This window comes from Eurosta solidaginis, chromosome 4 (assembly GCF_040869045.1).
Source record: "Eurosta solidaginis isolate ZX-2024a chromosome 4, ASM4086904v1, whole genome shotgun sequence".
Taxonomy (NCBI): domain Eukaryota; kingdom Metazoa; phylum Arthropoda; class Insecta; order Diptera; family Tephritidae; genus Eurosta; species Eurosta solidaginis.
Window position 1 is genome coordinate 111460628 of NC_090322.1, and position 24465 is coordinate 111485092.

The 24465-nt window shown below is 40.8% G+C and overlaps 1 protein-coding gene and 1 long non-coding RNA gene across 3 annotated transcripts in view; both read left to right on the plus strand.

The window, feature by feature from the left end:
- The first annotated feature begins 307 nt into the window (after nt 1-307).
- On the plus strand, nt 308-11834 carry LOC137250142 (uncharacterized). The gene is made up of 5 exons (XR_010952779.1): nt 308-1622; nt 1699-1888; nt 1961-2191; nt 5593-5815; nt 11358-11834. It is a non-coding gene; the product is annotated as an uncharacterized lncRNA (long non-coding RNA).
- A 3131-nt stretch (nt 11835-14965) lies between these two features.
- Nadsyn (NAD synthetase) overlaps nt 14966-24465 on the plus strand; it is a 1223365-nt gene continuing 1213865 nt past the window's right edge. For both annotated transcript variants that reach the window (XM_067782501.1, XM_067782503.1), the window contains exon 1: nt 14966-15143. The gene's annotated coding sequence lies outside the window, so the exon portion shown is untranslated. The remainder of the gene's footprint in view (nt 15144-24465) is intronic.

Genomic DNA, 24465 nt, shown 5'->3' on the forward strand with positions numbered 1-24465 from the left:
TCATAAAACAGTCACGTCGCACTTGCTTCTTTCCTTAATATAAAGAAAAAAACAGGGAACAAATTTTGCATTGTTTTGGCCAAATTAATACAAATTTGCATTTTTTTGTTTTCTTTTTCTGTTTTGGTTGTGGTTTGTTATGGTCGTGTTATTACTCGTTGTGAATGTTAAAACAATGGTCCACACATAGCAACTACCCTACAAAAGGTGGTAACTAGTTCACCCACACATTCAAAGCTTTTTTCGCTCTCCACTAACACATCGACGTTTCTTGCTGTCATCGAAATGACAGCGTCATCTTAATACGACAATTTATTAATTATTCTGGCAAACATTTTAAAACATTCGCGTTTTCAATCTCGTAGTGAACGGTTCGCTGAAATTCCTTGCAGCTCAACCATATGGAAAATTGGGCTTAATAACATGTGGTTGAGTACAAATCCAGATCGCAAGGAATTTCACAGCTTTGTGCGTGAGTGGAGCGTGTTTCGTATCAAAATCAACTTTTTCAACAAATATAAGTGGAATCACTAAATAATTAATTGATAACCTGGCGTGGGCCACATAATACCAACTCGATTTACGTATAACTGTCGTAACGGGAAAATGTTTAGCACATGGCAACAGGCCATATACTGGAAATTAAGGAATTATAACGGAACAAATTACGGATTACAATTTTATGCTGAATAAGCAGCTCGTTTTAAAAGCTATGCAATACTGTGCATATCTATGAACATTAAATTGCAATTTTGATTGCAAAAATTTTAAAATCACTTTCTGTGATCATTAATTAATTAATTGACAAATTGAATATAACCTGGCGTGGTGCCATCGAAATGCCAATCTTAATAGAATTTGAGAACAATTACAATAATTGACATCCATTTGCAAGCTGCTACACGTGGTTCTGGCCTCTTTGAAATTACATCTCAAAAAAAAAAATAAAAATTAAAATATATAACACTAAATACGAAGACTTTGAATATAACCTGGCGTGGTGCCATCTAAATACCATTTTACAAATTACGGATAGTCAAATACTAATAGCAAGCTGCTACACATGGTTCTGGCCGAATTGGTATTACCATTGTGTATTAGTGAAGCCAACATTACACATAAACTTGTTTTACAACAATCATAAGAAATAACCAACTGAGATTTAACCTGGCTTTATGGATAAACGTCCGTGCCATTAAACAAAACCCAAAAAAAAAAAACATTTTAAAACGATGAAAAACTATAATTGTGGTAATTAAACTAAAAAACTAAAAAAGTGCTTGTGCTACGAGCTTTTAGGTGTGACGTGTGTTAGCTGTTTAGGCACTTCTAAATTAACCTGGCGCATTAACTAGAGGCAGCCAAGTCCTCTTGCCACCAATTGGACTTGGAAGATTCGATTTCCAAAACCAAAAAAGGTAACGTTTTCAAGACAGTGCACAACCTAAACAAAGGTGGTATCAAAAAACTCGTGTCGAGATCCGTTTTTAGAATCTGAAAGTTGTATAGAATCGACGGGATGGCCTAGAAGGTTTCAGGTGGTCATACTAAATCGCTCTCGGGGAGTGTCCTTATCGCTACAACCAAAGCAACATTATTCACTCTCTGCTTTTCATTCATACGTATGTGTATTTTTAAATAATAAAAAAAATGTTATATTATTCTAATATATATCATCTCTGCCGGGGTGCGATTCAGCTCAGGATATGCCAAAACAACAAGAAACCTACAATTAAATGCAGATTCACGTGTCATTTGCCAAGGATTTACCGGTAAACAAGGTACTTTCCACAACCAACATGCTTTGGAATACGGTACAAAATTGGTTGGATGTATTTTCCCAAAAAAGGGTGGAACTACGCATCTTGGTTTGCCAGTATTTGCTTCGGTAATTTATATTGATTTGTATTGATTAAAAATTGCAATAGTAGATAATGTAATGTGAATTAAAATTGAATAGGTAGCCGAAGCAAAAAATGCAACTGATCCGCATGCAACTGTTGTTTATGTGCCGCCACCGGGAGCTGCTGCTGCTATCATAGCAGTATTATAAGCACGAAATTTCTTTGATTGGTTGCATAATCGAAATTGTGCCCTAACATGATATGGTTCGCGTTAAGCACACTTTGTTAAAGCAAAATAAATCTCGTCTAGTCAGGCCCGATTGTCCAGGATCATCGCACCAGAAAGGGTTAGTAAATTGCCTACCATATTAAATATATAAACAACATGCATGAATTTGTTAGTGATAATTTGTCATGCTTTTGTTGATAATCAACTGAAGAAGGCAAATACCAAAGAGTTCGAAGTTCATGTAAATACCAATTGATTTCTTTAAATAGCGTTTGGAGAACAAATCCCATATGTATGTATGCATACAACTGCATAGAAAGGGAGGGATTAATTAATTATGATCAGTAGATTTATAGGATTTTTATTATTTTCCCTGCGTCGCCGTTGCCACTACATTGCGTTAAGAGAGGAGATCAACACCTTACCCACAACCAGTTAAAATTTTAGTAAATTTTGCTCTTTTCATTACTGATTCAAAACGTGGGAAGTTATACATATATGTAGCATTCCATGGAGAATGGTAAATTTTAACAGACTCGCATTGCGGTCATTATTAATATTCAATCCCTAGAAGGTTCAATGTAGTCATATCAATAGGTCCGGCGATGGTTGGGTTAGTACCTCAATGTATTAAATGTGGGAATGCACTGGCCATGGTGAGCCCATAAACTTAGCCCTACGTTTTGAGATTGCTTCGTATTCTTGGAGGATATGGTCCGCCGTCTGCTGATCGATCACCAAATCGGCATGTGTTATTCGATAGTATGCCCACTTTCTGCATACGGCTGCTCAGTCTATAAAGCTCTGTAAGAAAGCTCTTGGGATTCTTCGGTTATCTTTTGATAGGTCTATTATTGCCCTGTAGCGACTTGTGCTATAACTTCCTAACAGTAACTTAGATTGTCTCAAACCTGGCGTATTGCTCCAGTGTTCCTCTTTCTTTTCCCCCCTTCTCCTAATAAATGCCCCTGTGGCCAACTGACAGGAACGGCTCGGGATCGATGGGTCATGCAGTTCCTGCCTCTCTTTCCGGATTGTCCGCCTGCTCTTGTTGTAGCAGTGCTTCGCCCCATCCAATAGGTGCGACAGATCACAAATTTTCATCAATGTCCTCTAACGGGAGTCCAAGGAAACAGAAAGTTTCAACAGGGGTGGACCATAATAAGAGGAGTGTTAGAGGCGTTGATTCCACAATACAGCTAAAGAGATGGTTGGTGTCATGTGGGGACACATTATAAGCAGGACATATGTTTTGTATGTCGGGGTTGATTCTGGATAGGTAAGAGTTTAACCTGTTACAGTATCCAGATAGAGTGACTCCCGTTTCCTTAGAGAGAGTGCGTTCCTACTCTGCTAGTTTTTTTCTTTGAGTACAGGATTTACCGGGCAATTCCTGGCATAGAGGTCCGACGCCTGTTTGTGGAGTTCTCTCAGGACCTGCTTGTGTTTTTCAGCTTCATACGGCTGTGTTCTCAGGTGCCGTATTTTCTCATAATGTAATGAAGGCGTGAACAACAAGAAGCCACAAAAGTTTTGTAAAAGTTACGATTACTTCGGGTTTTGGGATCAAGCCCAGAGCAACCTGTCCGATGCAACCATCCCTTGCACGTGACACACTGACAAGAGTATGACCGTCCTAAAAAGATTATTTTCCGGCAAACGCAGCAAAACCATTTCTCATGACCGGGGTCAGGAGAAGGACACGGATTGGGTTCGATACCTTCCCGGAGGAGGAGAGTATGGCGCAGACCCGCTGCATGGATCTGCTGGGAGGATGATAATTTGTGGGAGGGCCGCAACAAACTAAACACTAGAGTCCGCCTGCTCATTACCCTGTACTCCCCTGTGGCCTGGGACCCAGTGCAACAGTACTACGTTGTGCACCCAAGGACCAGTGCTGACTTTATTTCGAACGCCACAATTGTCTTTAGTGGGGTCTGACTGAGTATGGCAATTGTTTCATTGGAGTATCAGCGCTGAAGGTTCAGCTTAGAGCACCAACATATGGCGAATACTTCCGCTTGAAAGCTGCTCGTATGTGCTTTTAGAGGTACTGATATTTTGGCTCTGGGTCCGGAGACTCTGGCTTCAATCCCCTCTGGCGTCTTCGAACTAAGGCCGTAGAGAGAAAATCCGGGCCCGGGACTAAAAAAATTTACGGGCCCCCTATAAAAAATCCACTAATACATTTGATTAACGTGAATTAATGACGTTTCATTCATAAATCATTATTGATGGATTACATCAAAAAAAATGTTTGCCACATCAACTAAATGATTTTTGGCTAAGAGCTGACAATAAAATTAACACAGAATATTTACTATTTGTTTTATTTTATTGTAACGTAGAAATAAAATTCTCTTTTTACAGCCACATCCCACTCAGCATTTAGGTGATTAAATTTTGAATTTCCCTACATTTCAATACAATTTGATTACCCTTTCTGACTAAATAATGAGTTATCATACAACTGAACAAAAGAAATAATCAAATATGAATACTTTTGTTGATCAAAAACTGAATATAGTTTTTCAATCACATTTTGGAATCATATTTGAATAAAATATGATTAGTTTAGGTGATCAAAAATTTTAATCACTTTTCATTCAGCTTTCTGAATCTTTTCTGACAATCTTTGTTGACTGAATAATGAATTTTATACTTGTTAAAATTTTACTTTTCATTGAAAATCTTATTTTTTCACATACACACATTTTTGCAATCATGATTCATGAAGTTCAGAAAAAATATGTATATAAAATTTTTATTATTAAGACATTCTTCAAGACAATGTAATGCAAATGCTGATCTTGCCCGAAGGTTTCCCCAACCATTTCTCCACCTTCGGTTTCCCAGAAAATACATAAATAGTTGGACAATACAAAAGTTGTGAACTATTTGAACCCCAGGTAAGTGAAACTCTCTTGACATATGTACCTGGATATGGCTTCAACATCCCGTACCATATCGTATTTTAAGATGTTGACAATCACAGCTGATGCTCACTTCCGCATGCTTTCTTCCCGTGATGAAATAAGATTAGCATGTAGTATCTTATTTTGTATGAGATATGAAGAATAAATGCATGATAATCGCATTGAAAAATGATTCAAAAATCTCAACCAAAATGATTGAAATATGTTCACGAATATGATCAGAAAATGACAGTGAAAAGCATTCAAATATTACTCTAAAACAATTAAAGCCCAATTTTACAATGATATCAGATATGAACAAAAAGCGTTTCGAAATATGAATCATAAATGATTATTCAAGAATAATCACATTTATGGTACATTTTTCTCCCGACGATACGTTAATTTTCGAACAGAAAATGCTTTTAAATTTGAACGTTTTTAATCATCTGGGGGTATGATATTTGAATATTTTTTGATCAAAATTTTCAAAAAATGCTGGCTGGGATATTATTTCAAATAATCTTTTCTAGTTATTTGGTAACATTTTCATACATTTCTGATAAATTTAATGATGATTATAAATTTTAATTATTCAATATAGAATGTTTGGATATCAAAGAGTGGCTTTACTTGCATTTTTCGCTGCAACATTTTTTATAATAATATCAAAATTTAACTGTCTTGCCAAAACGGATGCAACACAAAGCGTGGCAAGTCCTAAAACTCGCTCTTTAGATGAACACGATCTATGAAAGTCTTTCATTCTTGAAAGGACGCTGAAGGAACGTTCTGCACTAGATACTGTGACAGGTAAAGTGCAAAAGGTACGTAAACCAATACAAAAGTTGGGGGAAAATTGTATACATATTTTGAAAATAGACGGCATTTAGCAATTCCAATGGTGACAGACCTTTATCAAAATTTGCTTCGTAAATTTGTTTCAAGTGAACTATTTCACATTCTAAGCTTTGAGAAATATCCGACTTGTATATTTCGACAAATTTTGCTGCGCTCGCCCGAACCGTAGTTTCATCCATGTCTTAAATTGCCACAAAAAGGAAAACTTTTCGTTCAAATTTCTCATAGCTGCAAATCGTTCAGTAATGCCAGTGATTACCGAATCAACGATCACCAAGAATGTATTGTTTTTGAAATCAGACTCTGAATCATCTGTAATCAACTCATTTAAATTATCTTCAGAACGCCTTTTGGGTTTTCTCTTTCGAATGTCCGGAAACTTTGGGAGATGTTAAATTGAATAGCAACTGTTTTGCATTCGTTTAAAATTGTTTCCCATTGGTTCCTGATCAACTTCAAATCAGCTAATAAGGCATCTAGATGTCGGACCTCAACATCTGTGGTGGCGTCTCTCGCTTGGAGGACCACGCTTCTTTCATTAATGGTAGGGTTTTGAACCAAATTGAGGACAGCAAGATACATTCGAACTTGTTGATGTACTTGAGAATGCCGGTAACATCGCCGTATGCTTGCGCAGTCAAATTTGGCTTTTGGCTGAAAGACTATGAAGAGAGCTAGGTACATTTTTTTTGAGGATGTCACATCGTTGTGGAGTGCTGCCGAAGAAAATAATTGCAGCCGTACAACATTCTGCAGCATCAACACCACATAAATTGATAGCGTTTTCTTTTCTGAAATAAATTGTTGCCTAAGTAAATGGTAATACTCTACCCCATCGGGTTAGGGGGTCAGAATATACCCGCGGTAGGTATGCCTGTCGTATGCGTAAGAGGGGACTAAAATATCAGATTCCAAGGGCTGTGTAGCGCAACCCTGCAGGTTGCCAGCGCAATATATAGCTTCCCCAAACCTAATTGTAAACCTCACCTATCCGCGGCGAATCCTGTTTCACTAACAGACGAGGCTCTGGCGACCCCAAGCTCGTCATGGAACTTGGGATGGGGAGGGAGGGGATGGCCTGAAGGTTTAATGTGGTCACATAAATCGTTCCCGAGATGGTCGGGCTAGCACCGTAATGGTGCTGTCGTACCGGAGCGTACCGGATCTGTATCCGGCAAAGGACCATCACATCGATAATACTCCTCAAAGCCTTCGGGGAACAACCTTATCGCTACAACAACAACAACAACAACAACAATAGAGTTACTCCTACCCCAGAAAATGGTCAACATTTATAGTGCCTACAAAGAACATTTCAACTCACCAAATTCACTCATATTAACAGAGTATATGTGGAACTTAAGAGCGAATTGAGAGTTTCACAAAGTTGCACTGCCATACCGCCATTTTATACAGGGTAAAAGTGTAACGCTTTTGCGTTGCGAGCAGGCAAGAATTTTCACAAAAGAACGAGATACCCCGTAAAGGCGTTGCCTGTTTTTTAGAATAGAACAACAACGCTTGCGTAACACTTTATCCAGAAAAGAAAACGCTATCATAGCTGCGAGTTGCACAAGGCGAGTAATCAGCATTCGAGTTTTTGTCGAGAATGTGACGTAGTGCTCCGTTGTAAGCTCCTTTCATATTGGCGCCGTCATCGTACCCTTGTGCACGACAATCTTCAATCTTTATGGCAAATTAGATCAACGATTTTCTGAGCAGTTTTTTGGTTACAATTCACGAAAGCCAAAATCTGTTCTGGAATTGTAAATTTGTTGCTTTCGAATTGAAATGGAGTGAGCGCAAAATGAACGTAGTCAACGTGACTAGCATCAAGCATAGCATCAACGATAGTAGCAAAATACTTAGCTTTCTTGCCTTGATCTAATATAGTTTCCCTCACATGCTTTGCACAAATTTCTATAAACTCGTTCTGAATGTCTGGGGAAAGATAGTGAACTTGTAAACGTTTGTGCTGCTATTGTGAAATCCTAACTTTCCCCAAATGATCTCTAAGTATCGGATCATAATGGCTTATGAGATCTTAGATGCCCAAAAAATGCCCATCCTTTCGCTTCTTGAAAAAAAAAAATAGTGTCCAAAATTCTATATATGCTTGCGCAGTCAAATTTGGCTTTTGGCTGAAAGACTATGAAGAGAGCTAGGTACATTTTTTTTGAGGATGTCACATCGTTGTGGAGTGCTGCCGAAGAAAATAATTGCAGCCGTACAACATTCTGCAGCATCAACACCACATAAATTGATAGCGTTTTCTTTTCTGAAATAAATTGTTGCCTAAGTAAATGGTAATACTCTACCCCATCGGGTTGGGGGGTCAGAATATACCCGCGGTAGGTATGCCTGTCGTATGCGTAAGAGGGGACTAAAATATCAGATTCCAAGGGCTGTGTAGCGCAACCCTGCAGGTTGCCAGCGCAATATATAGCTTCCCCAAACCTAATTGTAAACCTCACCTATCCGCGGCGAATCCTGTTTCACTAACAGACGAGGCTCTGGCGACCCCAAGCTCGTCATGGAACTTGGGATGGGGAGGGAGGGGATGGCCTGAAGGTTTAATGTGGTCACATAAATCGTTCCCAAGATGGTCGGGCTAGCACCGTAATGGTGCTGTCGTACCGGAGCGTACCGGATCTGTATCCGGCAAAGGACCATCACATCGATAATACTCCTCAAAGCCTTCGGGGAACAACCTTATCGCTACAACAACAACAACAACAATAGAGTTACTCCTACCCCAGAAAATGGTCAACATTTATAGTGCCTACAAAGAACATTTCAACTCACCAAATTCACTCATATTAACAGAGTATATGTGGAACTTAAGAGCGAATTGAGAGTTTCACAAAGTTGCACTGCCATACCGCCATTTTATACAGGGTAAAAGTGTAACGCTTTTGCGTTGCGAACAGGCAAGAATTTTCACAAAAGAACGAAATACCCCGTAAAGGCGTTGCCTGTTTTTTAGAATAGAACAACAACGCTTGCGTAACACTTTATCCAGAAAAGAAAACGCTATCATAGCTGCGAGTTGCACAAGGCGAGTAATCAGCATTGGAGTTTTTGTCGAGAATGTGACGTAGTGCTCCGTTGTAAGCTCCTTTCATATTGGCGCCGTCATCGTACCCTTGTGCACGACAATCTTCAATCTTTATGGCAAATTAGATCAGCGATTTTCTGAGCAGTTTTTTGGTTACAATTCACGAAAGCCAAAATCTGTTCTGGAATTGTAAATTTGTTGCTTTCGAATTGAAATGGAGTGAGCGCAAAATGAACGTAGTCAACGTGACTAGCATCAAGCATAGCATCAACGATAGTAGCAAAATACTTAGCTTTCTTGCCTTGATCTAATATAGTTTCCCTCACATGCTTTGCACAAATTTCTATAAACTCGTTCTGAATGTCTGGGGAAAGATAGTGAACTTGTAAACGTTTGTGCTGCTATTGTGAAATCCTAACTTTCCCCAAATGATCTCTAAGTATCGGATCATAATGGCTTATGAGATCTTAGATGCCCAAAAAATGCCCATCCTTTCGCTTCTTGAAAAAAAAAATAGTGTCCAAAATTCTATATAAAATTTCTTTCCACTTTTGAATTTCAGTGATTAGCTGTTCATTGGTAAGTGTATCGATTGTAGCCTCCTTTCGAATTAGGTTTTGTAAAGATCGCCATTGAATATAACATTTAATGTGATCTTCAGTATTTTCGTGTGATTAGCTTCTTCCATACCTGGAATTTCGAATATTCGCCAGGACAACAAATTTTAGGTCGATTTAAAGTATTGGTGCTTAACAGACGACATGGTAGGCAATACTGGCACTCCACACCAACCAGTGACGCCCCACTTTCTCTCCATTTGGCAAGATTCTGTTTAACAACGAGGTAGGAAATGCCTCGTCATGACAATCACGTGGAAAAGTAACAGGGCACTTTTGATGACCTCGACGAATTATTTCGTTGACTTCTTCAGATCGCAAAAACTCATTATTCACGGTACCGATATCGAAACCGTTTAAATAATCTAGACTTTGATACAGAGTTGGTGGTATTGTTGGAAGGCTTTTTGAAGATGAACCTTCATCAGTGTTACCACGAAAACTTTACGATTTCGGATTCATGTAAACATATATTTTTGTTTGATGTTTTTATTGTCTTCTCACTGTTCGAGGGACCAGGTAAAAAATCATTATCAATATTCGTTGCTTTTGAAATTCGGCTTAAAATTTCCACATGGAACAACTAAAGACTCTCCTGAATTAAAAAAAATGTCTTAGTACCTCTAAATCGCGGGCCCTCCGAGAAATACCGGGCCCCCTGAGAAATATCGTGCCCTGCGCTTGCCAGGCTAAGGCTCCAGCTATTAGGAGTGATAAAGCTGTCAGATCTAGAAGCAGTAAGTGGCTTAAGTCCTAGGAAGCTTCTAGTATTTGTCAAGAGGACGGAGTTTTTTTATAACATAGGTCCTGGTTCTTGATAGGGTTTTCAGCTTGGTCGTTAAAACAAACTTCTACGGACTCATTCAGTTTATGTGAGATCCTCATGAACCGGCCACTTCAACCTAACCTATATTTTGTGTTTTGGTTTTTACTTTAGAATCTACCGGTTAAGTAAGCGATGTCAGCTAACTAAGCGCCTTCAAATGTAGATCCATAAGGAACATGAGGTTGCCAGAGCCTCGGCTGTTAAATAAACAGGATTCGCCACGGGTAGGTGACGTTGACAATTGGGTTGGAGAGGCTATATATTGCGCTGGCAACCCATTGAAAGGATTGCGCTACAAAACCCCGTTAAATCAATTTGGTATTTTAGTCGCCTCTTACGACAGGCATAGCTACCACGGGTATATTCTAAGCCCACTAACCCGCTGGAGCCGTCGTGCCTGGTGTTGTTGGGTGAGCGGACAGGCAAGGCAGCAGGGTACACATGCACCATTCAGGAGGATACCCTCGCTGAGCCCAGAAAATCTGGGAAAATTAGATGTACTGCTCAGATGCAGCAAACGAGTATGTTCTATATTGGCATATGATAAACTTGCCGACAACCAAACGTTTACTTTCCTGTCCAAAAGGGAATTGGTGCTCGGCACTGCTGCTAAAGAAGAATAGACGTAGTCATATCAATTCGTTCCCGGGTTACTCGGGGAAAGCAGTTTTAGCAGTACTTTGCCCGTTTCAATTTGCACATCCATTCAAAGAACTTCGCATAATGGATTAAACAGTCATCTGCATTTATTCGTTTTTGTTTTCGTAGCACGCCTAATTTACTATCTATTACCCCAACATCTATCAATTATCCCTTGTTATAATCTTCGGGTACCCCCGCTACAGGAAGATGCCTTGACATGGTGGAGGTTCACTTGAATTTACTTTACAGGTCCTGATTCTGGTTATCTGAAATCCCCTTGAGTATCTTGTATTTATTAAGCACTTCCGGTTATAGTAAAAACTTATTATCTATCCTTACTGATATTCGTTTCTTTTTCATTCTAGGTAATTCGATTTGACGATGTGGGCATAGCAATATTCTAGCTGTGGCTGTAAGAAGAACGTACATTTGCTCAAACTACAAGAAAACTGCGAAAACTGTCCCTCGGCCTTTTTAGTATCACATATAAGGCCCTACCACGCATATTATGGGAAAGGGTCAAGTTCAAAGGCTCAACATCACCTGCAAATCGACTTTGATAGCACGAAATGGGGCTGCGTATATTCCGGTATTATGTCTACAACCCTCATATCTATGCAAACTGATACTAACAACACCACCCGCGCAGGAAAAATTGAGCACCATCAGTGTGAGCTTCGAAACTCAAAATGATTTCAGAAAGGGCACGACTACGAATGAGTTTATGTCTTTACATATGTAGTTTGTACATATAAATATGCACATATGTAAGGTTCACTAGAAAATTAAGGAAATTATTTGTAAAAACCATTGTATACATAATTTATTCATAATTAAATATTATTTAAACAAAAGGGGCGCGTTTCATTCATATAAAAAGCGAATTGACAGAAGGTAACCGGTACGGGTAACCGATAGGCCAGTTACCCGTGTTGTTGTTGTTGCATATGTTTTGGTTAGCGATAACGAAAACATACCTAATGAAGTAACTTAAAAATGTAAATAACATCGAGCGAGAAGGAATGTCGAAAACACAATAGGTAACAACGTACAATATTTTGATAGAGCGCATGCGTTACCTTTTTCACGACAGCAATGTAAAAGTCATTAACGGCGTTATTATGTATAACGCAAAGCGACGCGAAAAGTCACTTTCACCCAAGTGAAACCAAATTCGTATCATATAAGAACATTCATTCACTTCGGTGACTATAGGTGACTGTAGGTGATTGTATTACGTTTTTTCGTATTATATAGTGACGCAAAGTGTCACGAACACTCATTTTTGCTATCAAAATATTCACTTGCTTCTGGGTCGCGTTTGCTTCATTCACTTCGCTTTTTTGTTGTCGTTTTTTTATAATTTTTGAGTAAAAACTGAAGAATCTTAACATTTCGTGAGAAAAATTATTGAAATATTCCATAGACAGCCGATAAAGGTTATATTTAGAGCTTCGTTCAATGTGGATGCATATTTCGTCAAATTTTACATGAATAAAAAAGCGAAACGTATAAAAATTACAGCCAGGGACCCAAACTGTTATTCCTTTTTAATAAAAGTCCTTCAGAAAAATGTATTGGTGGTATGGCCTAGAAGGTTCAATACGGTCATATTAAATCGTTCCCGAGTGGTCGAGCTTGTACCTTAATGGTGCTTGTTACCGAAACATACCTGATATATATCCGGTGAAGGACCATCAAAATCGATAACGATTTATCGCTACAACATCCAAACAGTTTCTGTTGAATACCCAGAAATCTGGGCATCCCAACAGAGATCTGATTGATGAGGCTACACCGCCCAGGGGCTTAACCTGTAATCTCCGTAAACATTATGAGAAAATACGGCACCTGAGAACAGACCCGTATGAAGCAAAAAAGCACAAACAGATCCTCAGTGGATATCCACAAACAAGCGTCGGACCTCTATGCCAGGAATTGCCCGACAAATCCGGTACTCAAAGAAAAATTCCCAGAACTAGTAGAGGAATAACTCACTATCCCTAGAGAAATGCGCGTCACTCTAGCTAAACTTCCATCTGGGTACTGTAACAGGTTAAATTACCTATCCAGAATCAACCCCGACATACAACTTGAAAGAACACTGAAGGAAGTTTAAAATAAAATTCTAACACAAAATATTGAAAAAAAATTTTATAAATTTGGTAATACTCTAGAACAGGGGTCGACTACACTGTTTGTAACGTTGACCTGTTCTTTCTCATAATATAAAATTGAATTTTTTTACGACAAACAAAATTTCTGGTAAAAGTCCAGAACAGGGGTCGACTGCTAATACGCGTCCAAAAATATCGTGAGAGGTGTCAAACGAAAATAAAAGTATTAACTCGTTCAAAGTTTATTAACGAAAAACTGAAAAATTACCCCGGGTCCCTCTGAAACCGGGGGTGGCATCCATAGTATTTTTGCGCAGAATACCTTTCTGCATTGGCGGTCTTCGGCCGAGCTTATCAAAAATTACTCTGGCCGATCCACCAATGGGGTGGGATAAAAATTAAATGCGTCCAAAATCCCTTTTTACACAAAATTTTTTTCAGTGCACACCATTACAACAACCACATAAAATTGCCAACTTCAACTGCAAATATCTACGGACCTTCGGATTGTTGTTGTCGAGGTCAATACGCGTCTTTTGACACCTCTCTCTATATTTTTGGACGCGTTTTAGCAGTCGACCCCTGTTCTAGACTTTTACCAGAAATTTTGTTTGTCGTAAAAAATGTCAGCTTTTATATTATGACTCTTTGATTATGAGAAAGAACAGGTCAACGTTACAAACAGTGTAGCGTTAACAACTGCAACGAGGCTATGCCTACGGAAGCTTGAGCGCAGCCCATACGGCCATAGTAGTGTGAACTTCAAGGCGCATGGTACCAAAATTGCAGCTGTAGTGGAAGGCCGCAACAAAATCCTCAAATCCATTGCCAGCAGTACTTGGGAAAAAGATAAAGAATCATACAAAATTCAACCGCAATTGAAAAATAAACAAGCAACTGGTTTCAAAAACATTAACAATCAGACAATCACTATTGCAATTTACACTGTTTTCTTTTTTTACAATTGTCAGGTATTTCGCTGCAATATTGCCAGCTCGTTGAAACGAAGTTATTCCGAAAAAATTGCACTGCAAAGTTTTCCGAAATAACAAAAGTAATAAGTGGCTATACTGGCTATGTATTGGGTGTGACAGTCTCAGTGAATACGTAGTGACTACGTAAGAGGATAAACGCGAATACGTAAGAAGTTATAAAATACGAATTCTAGGTGAATGTGAATGTGAGTGAATGCGACGCAAACATTCACGGTGACATACATAATACGGGCCTAAGACGATAATTGGTGACCAAGTTATTGGTAACGATTAAGTAATCGATTAGGTAACGGGTACCTGTCTTGTAGGGTAGTAAACTAAACGAAGGTAGAGCTTTTGAAGTGTTGCCGGACGGATATTCTTTTTAGAAATTGTTGGTATAAAGTGGAGTATAGCAACAAAGAGTTGCCAGGTAGCAACCCGTAACGATTAGCGGATAATGGAGGATAGAGGATTAACGTTAAAAGGAAAATGCTAAAAGGGCATACGAAACGAGCATACGGTATAGTACCAAAGAGGATAAATACAATAAGAGCCGTCACTCGTTATTTTTTTGGCATTTACTCGATGTATACTGAGAGGTAGTCGCTACTTTTTTTTTGGGCGAGATGGTTATAAATGTCTTCTATACATTTTCGTGGGGTATTTGTGTTTATTTTTCGACTGTATTTAATTAATTTATTTAATTCTCTTTCCAAAAATCACAGTTGCACAAGGGGCCTACACGGCATGGATAAATGCGAGCCAATTAAAAATGTCCCTCTCAGAAAACATTCGGCATCAATTTTTTCAATTTCCAGCGAGGTACTCGCCACAAAATAACGAGTGACGACTCTTATTGTATTTATCCTCTTTGATAGTACCAGATAGTTATCGTCACGGCATACGACTGCCCCGCGCTAGTTATTTAATAAAAGTGGTGTGAAAAATTGTAAAGTTTTTAAAAGTTGAATTCTTAGTTTTTTAAATGGGCAAAGTGCCCAAGTCGAGTCGCTGCAAGAGGTTAAGCGTATTTTAGTGCAGAAGGCGGTAAAGAAAGGTGAGAGTAGTTTTTTTATATAGTGATTGTGGATGGATATGCACATATGTGCAAGCATGCATACAGGTGTCTGTATAGAGTTAAGCGTATTTTAGTGCAGAAGGCGGTAAAGAAGGGTGAGAGTATTTTTTTTATATAGTGATTGTGGATGGATATGCACATATGTGCAAGCGTGCATACAGGTGTCTGTATAGATATATATGTATGCATGTACGCGGATATATGTGAATATCTATCTACGGACAGAATATTCGAAGATTTATAAATTTAATTAAAGTCCTGTGCGTTGCAGGAAGTGACGGTACATGGTGCCCCGGGTTATTTAGATTCGTGCAAGCAAAAAACAGGAATTTTTGCCCTTTGTGCGACACATCCAAACGGCGAGATGTAAGTTTACGTGAAAATAAGGTTTTATGCAGTTTTCTGTAAATAATTTTTGTTGTAGTGTGCCTAGAAAATTAAGCGCGGGAGGCTTAAAGGTACAACTCGCCGTAAGTGATAGTTTCTAAGTTTTTTCCGATTCATACATATATATACGTGTCGATATACATACATGCGATTTTTGTAAACGGCAACCAAAGAAAAGAAACCAATTTCCATATTTCCAACTTTTCGCATACATACATATGCATACAATTAGCTTTTCTGCCTACAATCTAAAGATAGATTGCGGAATTTTTATAATACATAGTCGGCCGGTGGACCGAACAACCCCGTTATTTTTTGTGATGGCGTAATCGTGGACATGCGCTGTTTTACCCAGGAACCGTTAATGATACATTGCCATTACCCACAATTACATCTTTTTATGAAGACAAAGTGGCGTGAAACAATTGAATTCGAAATTATATATACATATATATATGGGGTATTCCATCCCATTTCGACCAATTTTGAACCCGACCCCTTTAGAATTGGCTGAAAGTTTTTCTTCTTTTTCTAGCTTACGAAAGACGTTTTTCAGAATTTTTTAAAATTTTTTCATCCAACTCAAAAAAAGTTATGAATTTTTAAAGAAACACCTTTTTTGTTTTCAAAATTCCATAGCTTTTTCAAAAATTGACCGTTTGGGATCTTTTTTTTTAAATTTGTTTTTAAATGTGTTTTTTTTTAAATTTTTTATTTTTTGGAGATTTTTCGAATTTCGCTTATTTTTTTTTCATAAAAAACTTGAATCATCCCCACTAATCCCGGAGTGGGCCGATTTTTTGTATTTTTTTTATTTAATTGAAAAAAAAAATTTTCAAAATTAAAAAATTTTTTTATCAATTTTATTTATATAAGAAAAAATGTAAGAAAATGATTTTTAAGTATTCTTTTCTTTATATATTATGGTAATCTACGATTAAAATGACTCGCTTTAAAATGACTAGAAAAGAATACTTAAAAATCATTTTCTTACATTTTTTTGTTATATAAATAAAATTGATAAAAAAAAATTTTATTTTTTAAAATTTTTTTTCAATTAAATAAAAAAAATATAAAAAGAAATCGGCCCACTCCGGGATTAGTGGGAATGATTGCAGAACGAGTCATTTTAAAGCGAGTCAGTTTAATCGTAGATTACCATAATATATAAAGAAAAGAATACTTAAAAATCATTTTCTTACATTTTTTTGTTATATAAATAAAATTGATAAAAAAAATTTTTTTTTTGAAAATTTTTTTTCAATTAATTTTGTTGTTTACGGCCTTATAACTTTTTAAATCAAATCGAGCTCTAGGCCAAATAATTGTATATCTAATATCTAATCTAATATATATTATAAATGGCAAAGTTTGGATGTGAAGATGTTTGGATGTTTGGATGTTTGGATGTTTGTCCAGACGTTTGTCTTTGTGACTCAATCACGCAAGAACGGCTGGACCGATTTGGATGAAATTTTGCACACATATAGCCAATAGTCTAGAAGGATCTACTAACTATATATTTTTGAAAAGGGGCGTGGTCCCCGCCCCCTAGGAACAGTTATAATTTAATTATTATATTTTTTCGTCTTTGCGACTGAATCACGCCAGAATGGCTACACGGATTTTGATGAAATTTGGAACACAGACAGTAGTATACTAGCGAAATTTTTTTCGAACATGGAAAGAGGGGTGGGGGTCCCACGACCCCTTCGAGAAATTATTTTTCAATAATTTTTACACATTATAACTTTACGTATACTGGCCTTCACCAATATCACAGACTCAAGGGGTCAAATAAGTCGAGGGCTTACAAAGTAAGCAGTGACACCCTCCGCCCGCCCCCTTCCTTTATCTCCCCCTCTGGTGTAAAATCTATAAATTGTTATAACTCAATATAAATTTTCTCCTAAATCAATAGTTTTTGGTATCTCGTACATACAGAACGAGATCTAGACAATTTTGGAGGAACAATCAGTGGTCCTCTCCTCTACTCCCGCCAACCGCCCTCCATCAATTGTTTTTATTAGCACGCTTTTATTAGCTTTACCTGTATGTTTCTATGTAACTTTTTATTCGCTCCAATGCGCCTGCTGCCTTATTAACATGGTTTTATAATTAGCTTCACCTTATTTGTAATCCCGTAAGGGTCATATCGAGACCCTCCGGGATCATTTCTGGATGGTTTTCGGGATCGGTCCGGGATTACGCCGGGGTAATTTCGGGACTTTTTCGGGACTATTTCGGGATCATTTTGGGACCCTTCCGGGATCATTTCAGTATAGTTTTCGGGATCCGTCCGGGATCCCGTCGGGGATCCCATTAGGTTAATTTCGGGGCTATTAGGGGATCATTTGGGAACCTTTCCGGCATCATTTCTGGATAATTTTCGGGATCCGTCCGGGATGCCGACGAGGTCATTTCGGGACTATTTCGGGATAATTTGGGATACCTACCGGCATCATTTCTGGATGGTTTTTGGGATTCGTCCGGGATCCCGTCGTGGTCCTTTCGGGACTTTTTTTCAACTAATACGGGATCATTTGCGGACCCTTTCGGCATCATTTCTGGATAGTTGTCGGGATCCCGTCACGGTCATTTCGGGACTATTAGGGGATCATTTGAGGACCTTTCCGGCATCATTCCTGTATTGTTTTCGGAATCCTTTCGGGATCCCGTCAGGGTCATTTTGGGACTTTTTCGGGGCTAATACGGGATCATTTGGGGATCCTCTAGGGGTCGTTTCGTGACTTTTTCTGTTTTATTTCGGGATCATTTGGGGACCCTTCCGGCATAATTTCTAGATGGTTTGCCGGATCCATCAGGGTCATTTCGGGACCATTTTGGGATCATTTGGGGACCCTTCCGAAATAATTTCTGGATCCGTCCGGGATGCCGTAGGAGCCATTTCGGGATTTTTTGTTACTTTTCCGGGATAGTTTTTGGACCCTTCCGGGATCATTTCTGGATCTGTGCGGGATCCCATCTGGGTCATTTCCGGACTATTTCGGGATCATTTTGGGATCCTTCCGGAATCATTTCTGTATGGTTTTCGCGATCCGTCGTTGATTCCCTCGGAGCCATTTCGGAACCTTTTCTGGAGTATGTCGGGGTCATTTGGGGACTTTTTCGGGATCATTTGGGGCTCTTCCGGCATCATTTCTGGATGGTTTTCGGGATCCGTGCGGGATCTCGTCGGGTCATTTGGGGACTTTTTCGGGATCATTTGGGGGCTCTTCCGGCATCATTTCTGGATGGTTTTCGGGATCCGTCCGGGATATCGTCGGGGTCATTTGGGGACTTTTTCGGGATCATTTGAGGGCTCTTCCGGCATCATTTCTGGATGGTTTTCGGGATCCGTCCAGGATCCCATCAGGGTAATTTCGGGACTATTAGGGGATCATTTGTGGACCTTTCCGGCATCATTTCTGGATAATTTTGGGTATCCGTCCGGGATGCCGACGAGGTCGTTTCGGGATTATTTCGGGATCATTTGGGATACCTACCGGCATCATTTCTGGATGGTTTTTGGGATTCGTCCGGGATCCCGTCGGGGTCATTTCGGGACTTTTTATCGACTAATACGGGATCATTTGCGGACCCTTTCGGCATAATTTCTGGATAGTTGTCGGGATCCGTTCGGGATCCCGTCACGGTCACTTCGGAACTATTAGGGGATCATTTGAGGACCTTTCCGGCATCATTTCTGGATAGTTTTTGGAATCCCTTCGGGATCCCGTCAGGGTCATTTCGGGGCTTTTTCGGGATCATTTAAGGATGGCTTTCAGGATTCGTCCCGGAACCCGTCAGGGTAATTTCTGGACTTTTCCGAGACTATTTCGGGATCATTTTGGGACCTTCCCAAGATCATTTCTGGATGGATTTCGGGATTTGTCCGGGATGCCCTCAGGGTCATTTTGGGACTATTAGGTGAGCATTTGAGGACCGTTCCGGCATCACTTCTGGATGGTTTTCGGTATCCGTTCAGATTCCCGTCGGAATAATTGCGGGACTTTTTCGGGATCATTGGGGTCCCTTCCGACATCATTTCTGGATGGTTTTTGGGATTCGTCCGGCATCCCGTCGGGGTCATTTCGGGACGATTTCTCCACTAATACGGGATCATTTGCGGGCCCTTCGGTATCACTTCTGGATAGTTGTCGGGATCCGTTCGGGATCCCGTCAGGGTCTTTTCGGAACTATTGCGAGATCATTTGAGGACCTTTCCGGCATCATTTCTGGTTAGTTTTCGGGATCCTTTCCGGGTCCCATCAGGGTCATTTCGGAACTTTTTCGGCATCATTTAAGATTGGTTTTCAGGATTCGTCCGGGATCCGTCAGGGTAATTTCTGGACTTTTCCCAGACTATTTCGGGATAATTTTGGGACCCTCCCAAGATCATTTCTGGATGGATTTCGTGATCTGTCCGGGATGCCGTCAGGGTCATTTTGGTATTAGGTGATCATTTGAGGACCTTTTCGGCATCACTTCTGGATGGTTTTCGGTATCCGCTCAGGATCCCGTCGGAATTATTGCGGGACTTTTTCGGGATCATTTGGTGTCCCTTCCGGCATCATTTCTGGATGGTTTTTGGGATTCGTCCGGCATCCCGTCGGGTTCATTTCGGGACTTTTTCTCGACTAATACGGGATCATTTGCGGGCCCTTTCGGCATCATTTCTAGATAGTTGTCGGGATCCGTTCGGGATCCCGTCAGGGTCTTTTCGGAACTATTAGGTGATCATTTGAGGACATTTCCGGCATCATTTCTGGATAGTTTTCGGGATCCTTTCGGGGTCCAGTCAGGGTCATTTCGGGACTTTTTCGGGATCATTTAGAGATGGCTTTCAGGATTCGTCCGGGAACCCGTCAGGGTAATTTCTGAAGTTTTCCGAGACTATTTCTGGATAATTTTGGGACCTTCCCAAGATCATTTCTGGATGGATTTTGGGATCAGTCCGGGATGCCGTCAGGGTCATTTTGGTATTAGGTGATCATTTGAGGACCTTTCCGGCATCGCTTCTGGATGGTTTTCGGTATCCGATCAGGATCCCCTCAGAATCATTGCGGGAATTTTTCGGGATCATTTGGGGTCCCTCCCAAGATCATTTCTGGATGGATTTCGGGATCTGTCCGGGATCCCGTCAGGGTCATTTAGGGGTGCGTTCGAGATCCCGTCAGGGTCATTTCGGGACTTCTTCGGGACTATATCGGGATCATTTCTGGATGGTTTATGGGATCCGCCCATGACCCCTTAAGGGTCATTTCGGGACTATTAGGTGATCATTTGAGGACCTTTCCGGCATCACTTCTAGATGATTTTCGGTATCCGTTCGGGATCCCGTCGGAATCAATGCGGGACTTTTACGGAATTATTTGGGATTCCTTCCGGCATCATTTCTGGATGGTTTTCGGGATTTGTCCGGGATCCTGTCGGGGTTATTTCGGGACCTTTTCGGGGCTAATACGGGATCATTTGGGGATCCTCTAGGGGTCGTTTCGTGACTTTTTCTGTATTATTTCGGGATCATTTTGGGACCCTTTCGGCATAATTTCTTGATGGTTTGCCGGATCCATCAGGGTCATTTCGAGACCATTTTGGGATCATTTGGGGACCCTTCCGAGATCATATCTGGATCCGTCCGGGATGCCGTAGGAGCCATTTCGGGATTTTTTGTTACTTTTCCGGGATAGTTTTTGCACCCTTCCGGGATCATTTCTGGATCTGTGCGGGATCCCATCTGGGTCAATTCCGGACTATTTCGGGATCATTTTGGAATCCTTCCGGAATCATTTCTGTATGGTTTTCGCGATCCATCGTGGATCCCCTCGGAGCCATTTCGGAACTTTTTCTGGAGTTAGTCGGGTTAATTTAGGGACCCTTCCTGGATATTTTCTGGATGGTTTTTGAGATCCGCCCGGGAGCCCGTCAGGGTAATTTCGGAACCTTTTCGGGATCATTTTGGAACACCTTCAGGGATCATTTCTGTGTGGTTCTCTGGATACGTCTAGAATCGTGTCGCTCTCATTTCGGGTTTTTTTGGGACTATTCGGGGAACTTTTGGAGACCCTTTCGGGGCATTTCTGGATGGTTTTCGGGATCCGTCCGTGATAGCGTTGGGGTCATTTCGTAGCTTTTTCTGGATAATTTCGGGATCATTTGGGATCCTATCAGGTTATCAGCTCATTTAGTTCTTTTTTTTACTCAATTACAAAAATAAAATGCATTAGACAGAAAACAAAATTTTAAACAGATAATAAGCAGGCTAACGCGAATAGCCCATATATTTAAAATTTTCCTTGCGGACGGGGCCGCGGGTAAAGGCTAGTATATTATAAATGGGAAAGTTTGGATGTTTGGATGTTTAAATATTTGGATATTTGGATGTTTGGATGTTTGTCCAGACGTTTGTCTTTGTGACTCAATCACGCAAGAACGGCTGGACCGATTTGGATGAAATTTTGCACACATATAGCCAATAGTCTAGAAGGATCTACTAGCTATATATTTTTGAAAAGGGGCGTGGTCCCTGCCCCCTAGGAACAGTTATAATTTAATTAATATATTTTTTCGTCTTTGCGACTGAATCACGCCAGAATGGCTACACGGATTTTGATGAAATTTGGGAGACAGACAGTAGTCTACTAGCGAAATTTTTTTCAAACATGGAAGGAGGGGTGGGGGTCCCACGAGGTTTTCGGAATCCGTCCGAGATCTCGTGGGGGTCATTTGGGGACTTTTTCGGGATCATTTGGGGGCTCTTCCGGCATCATTTCTGGATTGTTTTCTGGATCCGTCCGGGTTCCCGTCGGGGTCATTTCGGGACTTTTTCGCGACTAATACGGGATCATTTGGGAATCCTTTCGGCATCATTTCTGGATGGTTTTCGGGATCCCGTCGGGGTCATTTCGGGACTTTTTCGCGACTAATACGGGATCATTTGGGAACCCTTGCGGCATGGTTTTCGGGATCCATCCGGGATCCCATTAGGGTAATATCGGGACTATTAGGGGATCATTTGGGGATCTTTCCGGCATCATTTCTGGATAATTTTCGGGATCCGTCCGGGATGCCGACGAGGTCATTTCGGGACTATTTCGGGATCATTTGGGATACCTACCGGCATCATTTCTGGATGGTTTTTGGGAGTCGTCCCGTCGAGATCATTTCGGGACTTTTTCTCGTCTAATACGGGATCATTTGCGAACCCTTTCGGCATCATTTCTGGATAGTTGTCGGGATCCGTTCGGGATCCATTTGAGGACCTTTCCGGCATCATTTCTGGATAGCTTTCGGAATCCTTTCGGAATCCCGTCACGGTCATTTCGGTCATTGGGAACCTTCCCAAGATCATTTCTGGATGGATTTCGGGATCTGTCCGGGATGCCGTCCGGGTCATTTTGGGAATATTAGGTGATCATTTGAGGACCTTGCCGGCATCACTTCTGGATGGTTTTCGGTATCCGTTCAGGATCCCGTCGGAATAATTGCGGGACTTTTTCCGGCATCATTTCTGTATGGTTTTTGGGATTCGTCCGGCATCCCGTCGGGGTCATTTCGGGACTTTTACTCGACTAATACGGGATAGTTGGCGGGCCCTTTCTGTATCATTTCTGGATAGTTGTCCCGAACGGATCCTGTCAGGGTCTTTTTGGAACTATTAGGAGATCATTTGAGGACCTTTCCGGCATAATTTCTGGATAGTTTTCGGGATCCTTTCGGGGTCCCATCAGGGTAATTTCTGGACTTTCCGAGACAATTTCGGGATCATTTTGGGACCCTCCCAAGATCATTTCTGGATGGATTTCGGGATCTGTCCGGGATGCCGTCAGGGTCATTTTGGGACTATTAGGTGATCATTTGAGGACCTTTCCGGCATCACTTCTGCATGGTTTTCGGTATCCGTTCAGGATCCCGTCGAAATAATTGCGGGACTTTTTCGGGTTCATTTGGGGTCCCTTCCGGTATCATTTCTGGATGGTTTTTGGGATTCATCCGGCATCCCGTCGGGGTCATTTCGGGACTTTTTCTCGACTACTACGGGATCATTTGCGGGCCCTTTCGGCATCATTTCTAGATAGTTGTCGGGATCCGTTCGGGATCCAGTCAGTGTCTTTTCGGAACTATTAGGAGATCATTTGAGGATCTTTCCGACATCATTTCTGGATAGTTTTCGGGATCCTTTCGGGGTCCCGTCAGGGTCATTTCGGGACTTTTTCGGGATCATTTAAGGATGGCTTTCAGGATTCGTCCGGGAACCCGTCAGGGTAATTTCTGGACTTTTCCGAGACTATTTCGGGATCATTTTGGGACCTTCCCAAGATCATTTCTGGATGGATTTCGGGATCAGTCCGGAATGCCGTCAAGGTCATTTAATGGTGATCATTTGAGGACCTTTCCGGCATCACTTCTGGATGGTTTTCGGTATCCGTTCAGGATCCCGTCGGATTCATTGCGGGACTTTTTCGGGATCATTTGGGGTCCCTCCCAAGATCATTTCTGGATAGATTTCGGGATCTGTCCGGGATCTCGTCTGGGTCATTTAGGGATGCGTGCGAGATCCCGTCAGGGTCATTTCGGGACTTCTTCGGGACTATATCGGGATCGTTTCTGGATGGTTTACGGGATCCGTCCAGGGCCCCTTAAGGGTTATTGCGGAACTATTAGGTGATCATTTGAGGACCTTTCCGGCATCACTTCTGGATGATTTTCAGTATCCGTTCGGGATCCCGTCGGAATCAATGCGGGACTTTGTCGGAATCATTTGGGATCCCTTCCGGCATTATTTCTGGATGGTTTTCGGGATTTGTCCGGGATCCCGTCGGGGTTATTTCGGGACCTTTTCGGGGCTAATACGGGATCATATGGGGATCCTCTAGGGGTCGTTTCGTGACTTTTTGTGTATTATTTCGGG